This window comes from Coregonus clupeaformis, unplaced genomic scaffold (assembly GCF_020615455.1).
Source record: "Coregonus clupeaformis isolate EN_2021a unplaced genomic scaffold, ASM2061545v1 scaf0042, whole genome shotgun sequence".
Lineage (NCBI taxonomy): Eukaryota > Metazoa > Chordata > Actinopteri > Salmoniformes > Salmonidae > Coregonus > Coregonus clupeaformis.
In genome coordinates, this window is record NW_025533497.1 from 16456 (window position 1) to 34365 (window position 17910).

The window sequence follows — 17910 nt, forward strand, 5'->3', positions numbered from 1 at the left end:
CTGAAGGAGGTACAGATTAAATGAGTGATCTTTATATAAAAAAGATTAAAAAGGGGCCTCCCGAGTGGTGCAGCGCCTCCCGAGTGGTGCATCGCAGTGCAAGAGGCGTCACTACAGACCCGGGCTCGATCCCAGGCTGTGTCGCAGCCGGCCGGGAGACCATTGAGGCGGCGCACAATTGGCACAGCGTCGTCAGGGTTAGGGATGTCCTTGTCCCATCGCGCTCTAGCGACTCCTTGTGGCGGGTCGGGCGCAGGCACGCTGACTTCGGTCGCCAGTTGTGTTTCCTCTGACACATTGGTGCGGCTGGCTTCCGGGTTAAGCAAGCAGTGTGTCAAGAAGCAGTGCGGCTTGGCAGGGTCGTGTTTTGGAGGATGCATGGCTCTAGACCTTTGCCTCTCCCGAGTCCGTACGGGTGTTGCAGCGATGGGACAAGACTGTAACTACCAATTGGATATCACGAAATTGGGGAGAAAAAGGGGTAAAAAGTACACAAATAAATATTTATTTAAAAAAAGATAAAAACTAGATTATGGGATTATGATTTATTCGATTTGTGATCTGGGAACATGAGGGGTATGAAGAGGATGTGTTTTCCAGAAATCCCAGTTGGAGGATTCTGGATTTCCTGTTTATTCCCTCCTGATTCCGGGAATCCTCCAACTGGGATTTCTAGAAAACCAGGAAACTTATTGAAAGTTCACAGAATTTTGTAACCCTGTGTATGATTGAGCTGTAAGATATTGGTTCTCTGGAAGCTGTTGGAGAGATACTATCAGACTAAGATGAGAGGTGTTCTTTGCTATGGACTTCCATTATAGAACAGTCAGAACGGGGCTACTCCTCACTGTCTGCCACAGCCCTCTTCCTCACCCCTCCACCCAACAGGCCTGTCTGCCACAGCCCTCTTCCTCACCCCTCCACCCAACAGGCCTGACACACGCACGGGAGCATCAATCGGTGCAGCTGTATGTAGCTGACGCAGTACACAGATATAAACATACTGGCTGACATACATAGTCACACACACACACACACACAAATGCATTAGTGCAAACGCACACTCTCTCGCTACTTCCCCTCTTTCAGTCAGTTTTTCCATTTGCACCTCTCTCCCTCCCCATTGTGTGGCACAAATCAGTTTGACGGAAAACACAGGTCCCGCTCCCCCGGAGCAATGGGAATTAAGGGAGAAATAAACTAATTTTGTAACTCAATTCAAGGTGGACTACTGCGGAGAGTGGAGTATTTTGTTTGGCAACAAGTCCATTTAGAAATGTAAAAAGGGAAGGTGGTGGATAGAGGGATAGCTACGTGTGAAACAGAGTAGCGGGACTATTATGACCGCGTCTGGGTGGGAGGGGAGGTCATACGGGGCAGGAGCGGAGGCTGATAGACAAACCTTTGTGTTTGGACCATGTTGTAGTTGTCATTTCAACACTGGGGTAAGGTAATACAGCTCTGTTCTGTTGCTGCGCTGACAAAAACAACTGAAAGGTGTAGTAAAAAAAACGCGGTTATTGTGAAATATTCACGCTGCATCTTGGAAATGGCAATGATGACCACCCCGCTCGCTCACTCCCAACCGGCACTTTGGAGGAAAAATCAAAAAGGGGAAATAAAAGGGTAATGCAATTGCCTGCATTCAGGGGCATGATAACATATCTGTACCTTGGAAGCTGTTTCCCTGTTTCCATCATTTATTCATGGAGTTGGGAGTGGATGGAATGGAAGGAAAAAGTGTCTATATGATTCTAGACTAGAAAGAGAGAGAGAGCCTCTAGAGGGAGATTACACATACAGGGACATGTCTCCTCCCTCACACACACACACACCTTTCCCCTTCTATACAAACCCACACACTTTTTCACACACACACACACCCCTAGCTGTGGGTCCATATGTAGCTATAATGAAGCCTTTTGATGAAGCTGTGGATTAATGGAAGCGTACGCGGTGTGCTTCACTGGAGAGCCGCTGTAATTAAGCTTCCTAAGCTCTGGGCGCGTGTTCGTAATGAGGGAGACGGAAGGGCCCTCACACACACACACACTCACTCAAGAACACACGCACACCCCTGAGAGATACTGTTTGTTAAGGATTTGTAACAGAATGCATCATCGCCCACAGGCGACAAAGACAAAGAACAAACAGTCCAACATGTCAGTTTCCAGGTAGTAGTAGTAGTAAACTCCTGTCACTGCAGAAAAGTACAGCCCTTCTTTTTTCATGGGAAACACAGTGCCCTTGCGTCTGTACAGATGACTGAATGGACAGATTTAATTACATTAGATTTACACTCAGGGGCCAGTTTATTAGGTACACCCATCTAGTACCGGGTCGGACTTCGCTTTGCCTCCAGAACAGCCTGAATTCTTTGGGGCATGGAAACGTTGCTCAATCGGTATCAAGGGCCCTAACGTGTGCCAGGAAAACATTCCCCACACCATTACACCAACGCAACCAGCCTGTAACGTTGACAGTAGGCAGGATGGGGCTATGCTTATGCCAAATCCTGACTGTGCCGTTATTTGCCTGTTTGTGGCATGCCTGTTATCTGGCACGATTCTTGCCATTCTACTTCAACCTCTCATCAATGAGCTGTTTTCGCCCACAGGACCGCCACTGACTGGATGTTTTTGGTTTGTCATACCGTTCTCTGTAAACCCTAGACACTGTCGTGCGTGAAAAGCCTGGAAACGGCGCGCCTGGCACCAACGATCATACCACTCGCTTAGGTCACTCGTTTTGTCCATTCTAAAATTCAATGGAACAGTAACTGAACGCTTCGATGCCTGTCTGCCTGCTTTATATAGCAAGCCATCGCCAAGTGACTCACTGTCTGTAGGAGCGAACCATTTTCGTGAACAGGGTGGTGTACCTAATAAACTGGCCCCTGAGTGTAGATTTTGTTAGATTTGATTCTTGGAGCTCTAAACGTCACACTCCAACCAACTGAGCCAGCTGCACTATCAAACTGATACCAGCCAATAGAGGAAGTGTACTGGTGATGGTTGACTGTGTGAATGGATTATTGTACATCGAGGTGAGATCTTGTGTCTAGTAGAGAAAAGACAGCTCTCTTTAAGTGTTGGATAATCCCTTGGCCAGGCTAACTCATCATCTCGCAATCTCTCTCTGTTCTACAGTCAGCTACATTTGAAAAAGAGAACGGACGTTTTCTCAGTCCACATGTTTTTCTATTTCTAATGTATTCCTTCAGAAATCCCTGAATGGCTTCTACATACAGTGGTGTGATGATAACTTTTAACCCCCCTCCCTCCCTTCAACCAAGTCAACTTATTTCACTTTTCTAAATCATCTGATTCCTTGAATCTCTCTCTGCCATTCAGGTCCCTAGCAGTCTGCGGAACCCGAGCTAAGCATTGTGACAGCAGAAATGAAAGGCAGAGAAATCTCATCTTCTTTTAACGCCGCCAGGCATTCAACCACTGGCCCAAATATTGTTTTATTATCTTTTTCACATCTGAGCTGCCGAGGGGTAAGGAATAAAGTTAGCCACTATTTGAAGCACATCTTTTAAAGGAAATGTTCATCTGGACTTTTCGAACGGAGCGATCATTTTGTGTATGCGGCTTGTATGCTAGGTCAGCGTTGACTGGCGTTTCCTATCAAAAATGAAATCATACCTCGAGGCCTGCGAGGGAGGGTCGTTGCTCAATGCTAAACAGGTGACACTTAGCATTGCTGTGACACACCTTAAAGTCTGCTCGAAATGCAATCATGGAAATTGTGACATATGACCGAATACGCAGGATCTGAAAATTATTCTCCTATCTCGGAACCCCTCTTCTTTTTCGACGACCTCTCTCTCTCTTCCACCATGCCTCTCTCTTCCATTTTACACAATGGCAATGTCTCGGAGGAACGTGGTGTGAAAAAAACTACGAAACAAGCAGGCAAACAGTGCTGTCAGGCGCCGTTGATTGAAACCACAAGGTCATCGCGGAGCGATGGAGTGAGAGAAGGAGAGAAAAGAGAGACAGAAGAAAAGCTGTGGAACAGTGAGACTCTCCAGGGTCTCACTCTCCAATCTCCCCCTCGCTGTCTGTCTGTCTCTCTGTCTGTGTGGTGTGTCTGTGCGCGCACCTGGCCAGTGCAGGGCTCTGTTGTAGTGTTGGGCTTGAGGTGCGACACGGGCGCTCTTTGTTTTAGCACCTCCCTTGCGCCACTCCATCCCAGCTCTGTACCTCTCCACACCCCTCCCCCTCCCTCCCTCCCTCACCTTGTAGTTCTCCACTCTTGCTGTACAGCTCTCTCCTCTGCTCCCTCAGGTAGGCACTCATGCTGATGGCGTGAGAAGACGACTCAAACCTGGAAGAGAGAAACACACTTTCACTCTAGCCTGGTCCCAGATCTGTTTGTGCTGTCACTCTAGCCTGGTCCCAGATCTGTTTGTGCTGTCTTGCCAACTCCTATGGTCATTGTCACACCTTGGCCAAACCGATCAGGGACTCTAGGCTACTGTCACTCCCACTCAGAGAGCCTGTCCTTCCACTACAGAGGTCAGCAGTTAACACATGGAGCTACAAGCCACATGGTAATACAAGTCTGCCTTGTCACCTTGTGGTTGGGGGTACATACCGTAAAATGGGTTTGGCTAAGTCCATATGTGCCATGTTGCATGGTTTTGAAATGGTTTCAGTTAGATTGTGCAACAGCCTGAATCAGTACACTAATACCATAGACACCCCTACTGTACAGTAACTTGGTTCTGTTACTGTTCTAAAGTGTAGGGGACATTTTCCTCTTTTCCTTAAGTAAAAAGCACTTTCAACAGAGATTCTCCACTTAGCATGTTTTATAGTACCAGAGTAGGCTTAATCTAGGCCCTCAATGCTGAAGTTGTTTAGCCTGTCTGTGTCTTACTTGAAGAGGGACTGCTTGGCACGTTGGGGTTTCTTCTTGGCAAAGAAGGCTGCGAACTCGCTGCCGGTGCTGGCGTAGGTGAGCTGGGCAGAGGGCTCGGCAGCACTTTTAGTGTTCTTCACATCCAGGTAGTCCATCAACAGAACCTATAGAACATTGACATTTTAGTCATTTAGCCAAGGTTCATGCACCTACTTAGATTTAGCAGACGCTCTTATCCAGAGCCACTTACAATACACTAAGGTAAGTAAAACAATACATATTACATGCCATCAATGACAACTCACTTACAGAAGTTCTTTGTTTTTCAAGTTAGGATTCATCCAACGGAGTGGAGTGTAGAGCAACCATCATCACTGAGAGTGGTGACAATATAGCCTAATCTACCATCCTCCCAAGAAAATCAAACCACACAACTAATGTAACTATAATGATATCAGTTCATAGCCCTATGTCAGTTAATACATGTATGTAATAGCATTATGTCATATAATACATTGAACATAAGGAATTATGTTGTCAGCAGAACAATGACCTATAACTGATTATGTCATCGAGGTTAATACAGCCATCCGCAAAAGAGCTATGGTGAGTCATCAAATGATCACATCCCCCATTTCTAAGTCCGTCTGCATATTTAAAACACACTCCATCCATGTCTCATCAACGTTCATAAATATCTTATCCAGATCTAACAATAACCCCAGATTGACAGATATTGAAGATGTCGGGTAAGGAAGTTGACTTCCCCCAGTATCTCCCCATATCTCTCTCTCCAGGACTACATATGTTCTAAAATAGCTTCATAATTTAGCGGGGCCATTTAGCCCGTCGTTCTAATTCTGACCCGCGTTGCATCGTGGCGGGGCGGCCCAAAGTGGGGCGAGAGTAATGCTCTAATGATGTCATTACTGCTGGAGAGAGAAAGGACTCCCATCACAACGGAGGGAAGCCTTGTGCACACACACTAGTGTGAGCAAACTGGCAAGGACACACACACACAAACACAAGCATGCAAAAACTGGCATGGACACACACACCATCACACACACACAGACACTCTTACCCGCCTCTCCCCCGACAACACACACGCCGACCCACCACACAGACACACTTTCTCCCTCTCTCTCTCCCTCTCAAAGCCATCACTCAGGCCACCATGCCACCCCCCTGCCCTCTAGCGACACCGTGCAAGCCTAGCGGCGAGCGCTAATCCTGTCAGTATATTAATTACTAATGACCATGTGATCTGCTGATGGAGCGCAGCCCACTACCTAACCAGGGAGACTTAATTAAATGCTGGCGTTAGGCTGATGAAGGGGCTCCGACCCCACTAAATTGCATTAGAGGGAGTAAACTTGAGGGAATTAACCACACCAATAGGAGAGAGAGAGAGAGAGAGAGAGAGAGAGAGAGAGAGAGAGAGAGAGAGAGAGAGATGGAGAGAGGTATGAACAGGACAGATTAGAAAGAGCGAGAGAGAGAGAGAGGGACAGAGACAGCGGGTTACTTAACACAGAAACGACAGGAAGGATGTTGGTCGGGGAGGATGGGTGGCTGTATAACGCAACCGTATAGCAACACAAACAAATCACGTCATGGACAACTTTAGCATTTTAGCTTATTAGCAACAATTTACTACTTTTTAACTACTTAGCTAGCATATTAGTTAACCCTAAACCTAACCCTTTAACTACTTAGCTAGCATGTTACCTAATCCTAACCTTAACCCCTAGACCAGCTAACATTAGCTACCTAGTTAGCCTTGCTAACATTAGCCACCTAGCTAACTTTAGACACATTGGGATTTGTGTAATGTACACAAATGTGTTATGAAGAAAGAAAATAATGTAATACACATGAAATGTGTAATGAAGAAAATCTACGAAATGACCTCTTTGAAGACGACATTAAATCAAATGTGTGGTATGAGACTGGACAGCCTTCCTTTTGACAACAGAATACCGCAAACAGCCAACTGCAAACAGCCAACTGCAAACAGCCAACTGCAAACTCGGGCTCAAAGCACAATGGATATTGAGGAGAGCAGAGGATTTGAATTGTATCAGTTATATCATAAATATGTGGTTGACAAGGCCTCTGAAATGTCTTGAAATGTCGATTTACGTGGCAAGAGTGGGGATTATTATATTAATTCATCCTTGCATTGAACAAGCCATATTGCTTAGTCTGTAGGTGGGTGTGTGGGTGGCTTTTGTGTTTAAAAATATTTACGTCCACCTCATAAACTTGCCCATTGAAAATGTCAATAAAAAGTTACGGTGACAGAAAGAATTGTGTCAATTGTACAAGGATATTATACAGAAATATGTCAGGTCTAGCTTTGTAAGATTTTGGCAGCTGAGCCCCTACAACGCTGCCTTGGAAAACCCCTCCAACACTTTGCCAAAGTGTCAGTCATCCATGACTTGGTTATTTTGCACTGAAACTACGCCTCAACGGACAAGTGATGCTATCATACGTAATATTTAACAACATTTTCACTCAATAGATACGCCTTCAACTTATTCTGCAAAGTTACGGAAATAAAAGTTAGCGAAATGAGAAGTAGTAGGCTAAAACGAGCAACCAACAGGTAGGCTGTCATTTTGTCTGAATGGGGATGGGGAGAAAGCACAGCATGTGGCCTCAATTAGTCTAGCTAACTATAGCTGGCTAGCTTCTCCAGGTTACTCCAGTCAAGACAGGCACTGTTTTATGGGATGATAAATAACACAGTGGCTGCTACAAGTTAGCTGGTCTTGGCTGTAGTCGAGTTGCCTTGGCTTTTGATTGTTTGATGGTAACTGTAGTGTGTGCATGTGTGTGTAGGAGAGAGGTGTTGTGGGCACACACACGTCAACACCATTAAATCTGATTCAAATTACCTTTATTTCAGCAACATCTCATACCAAACACCTTCCTCCTCAGCAGTATTAGGTCTTGCTACCATCACCTTTAAATGGCCAGGTAGAGGCCTCATTACCCTAACAGACCTCACACCGTGGCAAAGAGACAGGGATGGGAAGGTTGGCTACTGCTCTCTATAGGGACACAACCACAGGAGGGAAATTAGGATTGGAAAGAGTGGGGAGAGGAGAGGAGAGGAGAGGAGAGGAGAGGAGAGGAGAGGAGAGGAGAGGAGAGGAGAGGAGAGGAGAGGAGAGGAGAGGAGAGGAGAGGGAGGAGGAGAGGAGAGGAGAGGGAGAGGAGAGGAGGGAGGGAGAGGAGAGGAGAGGAGAGCAAAGAGGGAGAAAGAGGGAGAAAGAGGGAGAGGAACAGAAAGGGAGAGAGAAGGAAGGAGTTGCGAGGGCCTTGGTCACAGCCGACTAAGGGATGATGAACAACAGCATTATCACAGCTGCCAAAACAAGAGCGCCCCGTGTCACACCTCGAGCTATAACAGAGGCCAGAGCTTGCTAGTCTCACACATTCACAAACACATAGGCCTACGCACACAAAACACGCGCGAATGCACGCACGCACACACTCTCACAAACATGCATACTCAATATGTAGCCTATGCACACACATACAGACACAGACACAGACCAGAGGCCCGGCGCTCATCAAAGACAACAGCAACAAGGTGGAACAGAGACAAAGCAGAACCTTGCTAACTACGCCAACAAAACAAACGACAGCGATGCACACGGAGACGCATATGAATGCAAACCAGAGCATAGTCCACATCTCTGCTCCACATCAAACAACCCTAATGAATGTGAATGCAATTAATGCCCCTGAATGCATTTCTGAAAACAACAAAATAATGAATGCCTTTCATGGCTTGAATGCTATGCTAATGGCATAATACTATTAAACTCCCTTGGTCCGACGTAGCACAAATCTTCGCTAATAACATCCAATGGATTTGAAGTCTGGTTCATGCAGAATATCTTGTATATGAAGATGTCTACAATGACACCACCTTTCTGTACTGGCTGCTTTGTACAGATTGTATCTGCTGCTAATTAATTTGTTTTTGTTGTGTTCTGTGGTCATCTTTTTTCTACTGTTTGTCTTTATTATCATCATTTAAAGAAAGAAAGAAAAAAATACTAAGTCTGGTTCATGTTTGACTTGAGGGACAAAGGCTACACTGGTCTCTAATGTAGCCATTAGCCAAGCTGTTGATGAACCTAAGCCACTGACTTTGACTAGCCAGTGACTGGAAGTCTACAGGTATAGTAGCATACGCTAGCGTGCCTGTAGACTTCCAGTCACTGCGCTTCCAGTCATCGTGCTAACGCTAGTTAGCATTGGCTCGTGACACTACCTTTAACTTCCTTCATAATGCACGCAGAGAATGGTATCCACAAGTTCATCTGACTCTGGGTAAGTAGAAAGACGCAGCCACTCATATAGATGTGCCTAATGTAGCCTAATCGTGCCACTGACTTACAGTAGCCACTGAAGTAGCCAAGCAAACAAAGCCAAGCATGTAGCCTAGTGACTAGAGTCAATCAGGTTTATTTATAAAGCCCTTTTTACATCAGCAGATGTCAAAGTGCTATACAGAAACCCAGCCTAAAACCCCAAACAGCAAGCAATGCAGATGTAGAAGCCCGGTGGCTAGGACAAACTCCCTAGAAAGGCAGAAACATAGGAAGAAGCCTAGAGAGGAACCAGGCTCTGATGGGTGGCCAGTCCCCTTCTGGCTGTGCCGGGTGGAGATTATAACAGTACATGGCCATTAAGGCCAGAATTTTCTCCAAGATGTTCAAACGTTAATATGGATGACACATGACAGTATTCCATTATTGGAGAGTGGGAGCCGGGTCGGACTCCACTGACCTCTACCAAACAGGCGTCATGGTACGGTCCCAGATTGGGCCAGCAGTAAAGAAATGAGATTGTCACCATTGGTGACTTGTACTGTGACCTTCACAGGGGTGACTGGCTGGCTGACTGGCACTCTTTGAAACCCCCCCTGGCTAGCTGCCTTCCCAATCTGAATGAGGTGAGATGTGAGGCAGCACTTCAAGAGAGGGATGTTTTAATGCACAGCAAATCAATATTCATGGCCGCATACCAAGAAAGATCATTGGGAAAAGGGTGGCGAATAAAGCCGCTGAGAAATGGCAAATGGCTCTTCACACCAGATAATAAACTGAGCCTGGAGTTCATGGACGGTGAGTTTGTGTGTTTGACACACACACACGTTGATAACTGAGCGTTGGCCACTATTTTCAGCTCTCCCACACAAAGACAACAAGTATATTAGCCATTGTTCCTCTATACACTCGAGTGACTTGGGTCTGGTCCCAAAACTAAAATCAGCCCACTGGGCTGCAGTTAGTGCCTGTTCGCTCAGGGGAAAAGGCATTATGGACGTGTGCCACTGTCATTCATTACCAGCAGTGAAGCCAACCTCCCAACCTGCGTTTCCTTTGTGCTGGGAGAGGAAGTGTGTGTGTGTGTGTGTCTTAATGAGCAGGATACACAGGGCTCTGTTGTGTCTATTAAAGTAGTCCTGACGAATCAGCCTAATTAACCAACAGAGCCCACTGAAGAGGTTCCAGGAGAACACCTGTGGTGGGATGGCTGAGGACTCCAATTAAATGATAATAAATAAATAAACAGGACTTTGTGTCCTTTGACTTCCTTTCTTTCCATGAAAGTCGTCCAGGGAATTATCTCGGTAATCAATGAGCTCTTTGATTGTTTCGCTCTTCTGCTTCTCACTCACGACTTGTTGGAACTTTGCGAACTTTACTACTGAAATTGGTTCTTTAAGGAATCGAGTCCCCCTAGATTCATGTTTTTGTTGAAAAAGTATTGATTGATATCTCAACTGGTGGCTTCGAGTGAAAGCCAAAAAAAATGGCCTTGGGCACTAAAAGGTGTTATTTCCTGACTTGACCTTCCAACAACCTTAGAACGTTCAGAGAAAAGCTTTGTCCACCTCCCTTCCCTCTGGACTGGACCACTGCTGACCTTCAAGGTGTCCCAACTGGACCATACCACTTTTCATCATGCCTCTGAAGGCTTTGACAAAGAAACATCGCTACAGGCAGACTGTTGCAATTCAATCCTCTTGGCATCCTTGTTCAAAGCAGTTTGACAGCTTTTTGGACTGAAGAAACAGATACATAGAAACAGGAAAAACGTCAATAGCAAGTCTAAGCAAGCATGGCTCTGGAAAGGGGTCTACATGGAGTCCATGCTCTTACACAAATGAACAATATGACTCTGCTGTATCGCAACGCCTTGACCGTTGAGAGCCACACACACAAACACACCTGTACACACACACACACACACAATTCAGATAAGCAATGTTTAAAGGAGAACATGCTGGTCATATACAGGAGAACAGGAAACTATAAAGCATACCGTCAGAGTAGAATAATTACAGTTGAAGTCGGAAGTTTACATACACTTAGGTTGAAGTCATTAAAACTCATTTTTCAACCACTCCACAAATTTATTTTTAACAAACTATAGTTTTGGCAAGTCGGTTAGGACATCTACTTTGTGCATGACCAAGTAATTTTTCCAACAATTGTTTACAGACAGATTATTTCACTTATAAATCACTGTATCACAATTCCAGTGGGTCAGAAGTTTACATACACTAAGTTGACTGTGCCTTTAAACAGCTTGGAAAATTCCAGAAAATGATGTCATGGCTTTAGAAGCTTCTGATAGGCTAATTGACATCATTTGAGTCAATTGGAGGTGTACCTGTGGATGTATTTCAAGGCCTACCTTCAAACTCAGTGCCTCTTTGCTTGACATCATGGGAAAATCTAAATAAATCAGCCAAGACCTCAGATAAAAAATCGTAGACCTCCACAAGTCTGGTTCATCCTTGGGAGCAATTTCCAAATGACTGAAGGTACCACGTTCATCTGTACAAACAATAGTACGCAAGTATAAACACCATAGGACCACGCAGCCGTCATACCGCTCAGGAAGGAGAAGCGTTCTGTTTCCTAATGATGAACATATTTTGGTGCGAAAAGTGCAAATCATTCCCAGAACAACAGCAAAGGACCTTGTGAAGATGCTGGAGGAAACAGGTACAAATGTATCTATATCCACAGTAAAACGAGTCCTATATCGACATAACCTGAAAGGCCGCTCAGAAAGGAAGAAGCCACTGTTCCAAAACCACCACAAAAAAGCCAGACTACGGTTTGCAACTGCACATGGGGAAAAATATCGTTATTTTTGGAGAAATGTCCTCTGGTCTGATGAAACAAAAATAGAACTGTTTGGCCATAATGACCATCGGTATGTTTGGAGGAAAAAGGGGGAATGCTTGCAAGCCGAAGAACACCATCCCAACCGTGAAGCACCATGCTGTGGGGGTGCTTTGCTGCAGGAGGGACTGGTGCACTTCACAAAATAGATGGCATCATGAGGAAGGAAAATTGTGTGGATATATTGAAGCAACATCTCAAGACATCAGTTAGGAAGTTAAAGCTTGGTCGCAAATGGGTCTTCCAAATGGACAATGACCCCAAGCATACTTCCAAAGTTGTGGCAAAATGGCTTAAGGACAACAAAGTCAAGGTATTGGAGTGGCCATCACAAAGCCCTAACCTCAATCCTATAGAAAATGTGTGGGCAGAACTGAAAAAGCATGTGCGAGCAAGGAGGCCTACAAACCTGACTCAGTTACACCAGCTCTGTCTGGAGTAATGGGCCAAAATTCACCCAACTTATTATGGGAAGTTTGTGGAAGGTTACCCGAAACGTTTGACCCAAGTTAAACAATTTAAAGGCAACGCTACCAAATACTAATTGAGTGTATGTAAACTTCTGACCCACTGGGAATGTGATGAAATAAATAAAAACTTAAATAAATCATTCTCTCTGCTATTATTCTGACATTTCACATTCTTAAAATAAAGTGGTGATCCTAACTGACCTAAGACAGGGATTTTTTACTAGGATTAAATGTCAGGAATTGTGAAAAACTGAGTTTAAATGTATTTGGCTAAGGTGTATGTAAACTTCCGACTTCAACTGTAGCTTTAAAATCTCCCTTCTCCCAAACACAAAAGGAGGGGCAATGATGGAATTTCGACATAATCAATATACTAGATTTCACCACGCCCCACTAATATGGAAATATGACACATCAGGGGTGGATGGGTGGGGGGGTGGAGGAGGATTATAGTGAAATAGTGACATGTTGATTAAAACGTTAGGAGAGAAACACAGCGATGTCTCTGCGCATCATATTTAATTAAAACAGATCATTGTCGTCTGGCTGTTGTTTCCTTGGCAGTTCAATTCGCCTTGTTTTCACTTGGCTGACAAGCCGTGAGGAAGGCCTGCATATTTAAGTCCCTCATATACTACTTTATATATTTATATACTTTGAACATACGCCTCTCCTTTGTCTCGGCTAATCTATGGCTGTGCTATGATTTATTCAGTGTAGTTCAGCCCTAGCCAGAGGCTTTCACTGTCTCAATAGAAAAGGAGGAGAGTATTCACTGCCATGTACCACAGAAGCTTATCTTTCAGCTAGCCTGTGTTTTGTTTTGCATCGTCAAGAAGCCTAATAAAGTGTTATATGTTTATAGATGTGTTCTGTAAGAACAGACAGACGACATCGATCCTTGATTTTCTAAATAGCACCTTAGCTCCAAAGGTCCTCACCACTGCTCATTAAAAGCATTCATTTGCACTCTGGGCACACAGCAGCGACGGCTGGCGGATCAACTCAGTAGCCTAGCCATCACGGAGACGCCACGGCATCATAGTGGAATGCACAAGCGCTAGGTTAATTAGCAAACTCAGACGCGTTGGATTGTGTTATCGCGAGGTCAAAGGTCAGGCCGTGCTGAGAGGGGGACCGTGATAAGCCATGCCAAATATAGGCCTAGGTCAAACATGGACCCTATGGGTGATTGTGGTGAGGGATTCAGAAGGGTCATGAGCTAGGTTCTTTGGTCTCAGTCAGAGCATATGGTCTTAGCTCATCTGATGGCATGTGTTTAGTTTTTTTTTGTCTGTGTCTATTGAAATATTTCTTAGTGTTGCTTACAACTGCTGTTCAGGCTCAATGGAAAATCAGACAAAACATGTCTTGGCACGCTTGATGATTTGGTGCCAGAGACAACCGTATCCAATGTGATTGGATATAGTGGGATTTTAGTGTATGTATGATATATTGAAAGATTCTGAGTGCCTCTAATTTCATAAGAGAACTGCAGAAGACCTTAAAACACTTTGTGATGGAGAAAAATGACTGATGGTCGCAGAGAAAGGGAGGGAGGCGTCAAGTGAAGTGGTGCAAGCTTGGAATATAGAAGCCTAATAACGTGGGCTCATTGGCGTGAATAATCAATAGATGTATTCACACACTGCATCTCGGTGGAAAAGCCACTTTCCAAGTGTGACAGCATAGACAACACTGTTCCACTCCCTAACTGACACGAATACTGAGAAATACCAGCCGCTCTTTAGAGTCCCAATCAATATCTCATCCACACTTGAAGCACACTGGGGAAGCACCGCCGGCATTTCCAAACAGGGATCAAGACCACTGCTACATGGCTCTTAGCTTTCAAAAAGCCCATGTTAACCTACTCCATACAGTGCCTTCCTGGAGCCAGTCGCTCTGTGGAATATGGGAAGTCTCAGCTCAGGCCGTGTAACTGCGTGCCCCCTCGTGTCTCTGTCAGATCCGGTGTTCGTCTCAGAGCATGTCAAGTGGAAAGGTCAACATGATTCCACACTTCTCAAAGTGGAGGGAAAAAACTCATCATCTAGAGGCTTCCATTTATAGGCTAGCCTATCAAATGAGTATGTAGCTACAAGGTGGAGAGAAGAGAGGGGGACTAACAAGATACGATGGAGACAACTGCCAATAAGATGGCCACCACTAGGCTAACATACAGCTCCCCACCATCTCTCCAAACACACCTTATCCCCATTTAAAATGAATTCAATATGTTTTGTTTCTCATTTACACACAATACCCCATAATGACAAATTGAAAACATGTTTTTAGAATTGTTTGCTAATTTATTGAAAATTAGATACAGAAATATCAAATTTACATAATTATTCACACCCCTGAATCAATACATGTTAGAATCACCTTTGGCAGTTTACAGCTGAGAGTCTTTCTGGGTAAGTCTGGGTAAAATTCTCAAAGCTCTGTCAAGTTGGTGGTTGATCATTGCTAGACTGCAATTTTCAAGTCTTGCCATAGATTTTCAAGCCGATTTAAGTCAAAACTGTAACAAGGCCAGTCAGCAACATTCGATGTCGTCTTGTTAAGCAACTCCAGTGTATATTTTGCCTTGTGTTTTAGGTTATTGTCCTGCTGAAAGGTGAATGTGTCTCCCAATGTCTGTTGGAAAGCAGACCAAACCAGGTTTTCCTCTAGAATTTTGCCTGTGCTTAGCTCCATTCCGTTTCTTTTTGTCCTAAAAAAATCTCTCTAGTCCTTGCCGATGACAAGCACACCAATAACATGATGCAGCCACCACCATGCTTGAAAATATGAAGAGTGGTATTTAGTGATGTGTTGTGTTGGATTTGCCCCAAACATAACGCTTTGCATTCAGGACATAAAGTTAAACTTCTTTGCCACATTTTTAGCAGTTTTACTTTAGTGCCTTATTGCAAACAGGATGCATGTTTTGGAATATTTTATTCTGTACAGGCTTCCTTCTTTTCACTCTGTCATTTAGGTTAGTATAGTATAGTAACTACAATGTTGTTGATCCCATCCTCAGTTTTCTCCTATCACAGACATTAAACTCTGTAACTCTTTTAAAGTCACCATTGGCCTCATTGTGAAATGTTCTTCCTCTCTGGGAACTAAGTTAGGAAGGATGCCTGTATCTTTGTAGCGGCTGGGTGTATTGATATACCATCCAACGTGTAATTAATAACTTCACCATGCTCAAAGGGGTATTCAATGTGCCCTTCTTTTGCGAGGCATTGGAAAACCTCCCTGGTATTTGTGGTTGAATCTGTGTTTGAAATTCACTGCTCGACTGAGGTAACATATATACACTGCTCAAAGAAATTAAGGGAACACTTAAACAACACATCCTAGATCTGAATGAATGAAATGATCTTTACATATTTACATAGTTACATGTGCTGACAACAAAATCACACAAAAATTATCAATGGAAATCAAATTTATCAACCCATGGAGGTCTGGATTTGGAGTCACCCTCAAAATTAAAGTGGAAAACCACACTACAGGCTGATCCAACTTTGATGTAATGTCCTTAAAACAAGTCCAAATGAGGCTCAGTAGTGTGTGTGGCCTCCACGTGCCTGTATGACCTCCCTACAACGCCTGGCCATGCTCCTGATGAGGTGGTGGATGGTCTCCTGAGGGATCTCCTCCCAGACCTGGACTAAAGCATCCGCCAACTCCTGGACAGTCTGTGGTGCAACGTGGCGTTGGTGGATGGAGCGAGACATGATGTCCCAGATGTGCTCAATTGGATTCAGGTCTGGGGAACGGGCGGTCCATAGCATCAATGCCTTCCTCTTGAAGAAACTGCTGACACACTCCAGCCACATGAGGTCTAGCATTGTCTTGCATTAGGAGGAACCCAGGGCCAACCGCACCAGCATATGGTCTCACAAGGGGTCTGAGGATCACATCTCGGTACCTTAATGGCAGTCAGGCTACCTCTGGCGAGCACATGGAGGGCTGTGCGGCCCCCCCAAAGAAATGCCACCCCACACCATGACTGACCCACCGCCAAACCGGTCATGCTGGAGGATGTTGCAGGCAGCAGAACGTTCTCCACGGCGTCTCCGGACTCTGTCACATGTGCTCAGTGTGAACCTGCTTTCATCTGTGAAGAGCACAGGGCGCCAGTGGCGAATTTGCCAATCTTGGTGTTCTCTGGCAAATGCCAAACATCCTGCACGGTGTTGGGCTGTAAGCACAACCCCCACCTGTGGACGTCGGGCCCTCATACCACCCTCATGAAGTCTGTTTCTGACCGTTTGAGCAGACACATGCACATTTGTGGCCTGCTGGAGGTCATTTTGCAGGGCTCTGGCAGTGCTCCTCCTGCTCCTCCTTGCACAAAGGCGGAGGTAGCGGTCCTGCTGCTGGGTTGTTGCCCTCCTACGGCCTCCTCCACGTCTCCTGATGTACTGGCCTGTCTCCTGGTAGCGCCTCTATGCTCTGGACACTACGCTGACAGACACAGCAAACCTTCTTGCCACAGCTCGCATTGATGTGCCATCCTGGACGAGCTGCACTACCTGAGCCACTTGTGTGGGTTGTAGACTACGTCTCATGCTACCACTAGAGTGAAAGCACTGCCAGCATTCAAAAGTGACCAAAATATCAGCCAGGAAGCATAGGAACTGAGAACCACTTCTTTATTGGGGGTGTCTTGCTAATTGCCTATAATTTCCACCTGTTGTCTATTCCATTTGCACAACAGCATGTGAAATGTATTGTCAATCAGTGTTGCTTCCTAAGTGGACAGTTTGATTTCACAGAAGTGTGATTGACTTGGAGTTACATTGTGTTGTTTAAGTGTTCCCTTTATTTTTTTGAGCAGTGTATAATTGTATGTGTGGGGTACAGAGATGAGGTAGTCATTCAAAGATCATGTTAAACACTATTATTGAGTCCATGCAACGTATTGTGACTTGTTAAACATTTTTACTCCTGGACTTATTTAGGCTTGCCATAACAAAGGGGTTGAATACTTATTGACTCAAGACATTTCAGCTTTTCATTTTTAATGAATTTGTATAAACGTCTGGGATATTGTGTGCAGGCCAGTGACACAAAGCCTACATTTTATCCATTTTAAATTCAGTCTGTAACACAAATCAAAATGTGGAAAAAGTCAAGGGGTGTGAAGACTTTCTGAAGGTGCTGTAGATAGATAAAGATGTTTGAAGGAAGCTGATTAACATCAGCATACTAGTTCTGAGTGATTAACCAACATTTCGGGGGGGTTCTGTTATTAAACAACTAATTGACAGACGTCGGTTCAATTACTTCAATTCCATTTAGCTCGTTTTTTTTTTTTTGTGAGCCCAACGCTC

The 17910-nt window shown here is 44.8% G+C and overlaps 1 pseudogene; it reads right to left on the reverse strand.

The window, feature by feature from the left end:
* Window positions 1–17910, reverse strand: part of LOC121543387 — an 83967-nt pseudogene that overhangs the window by 14559 nt on the left and 51498 nt on the right.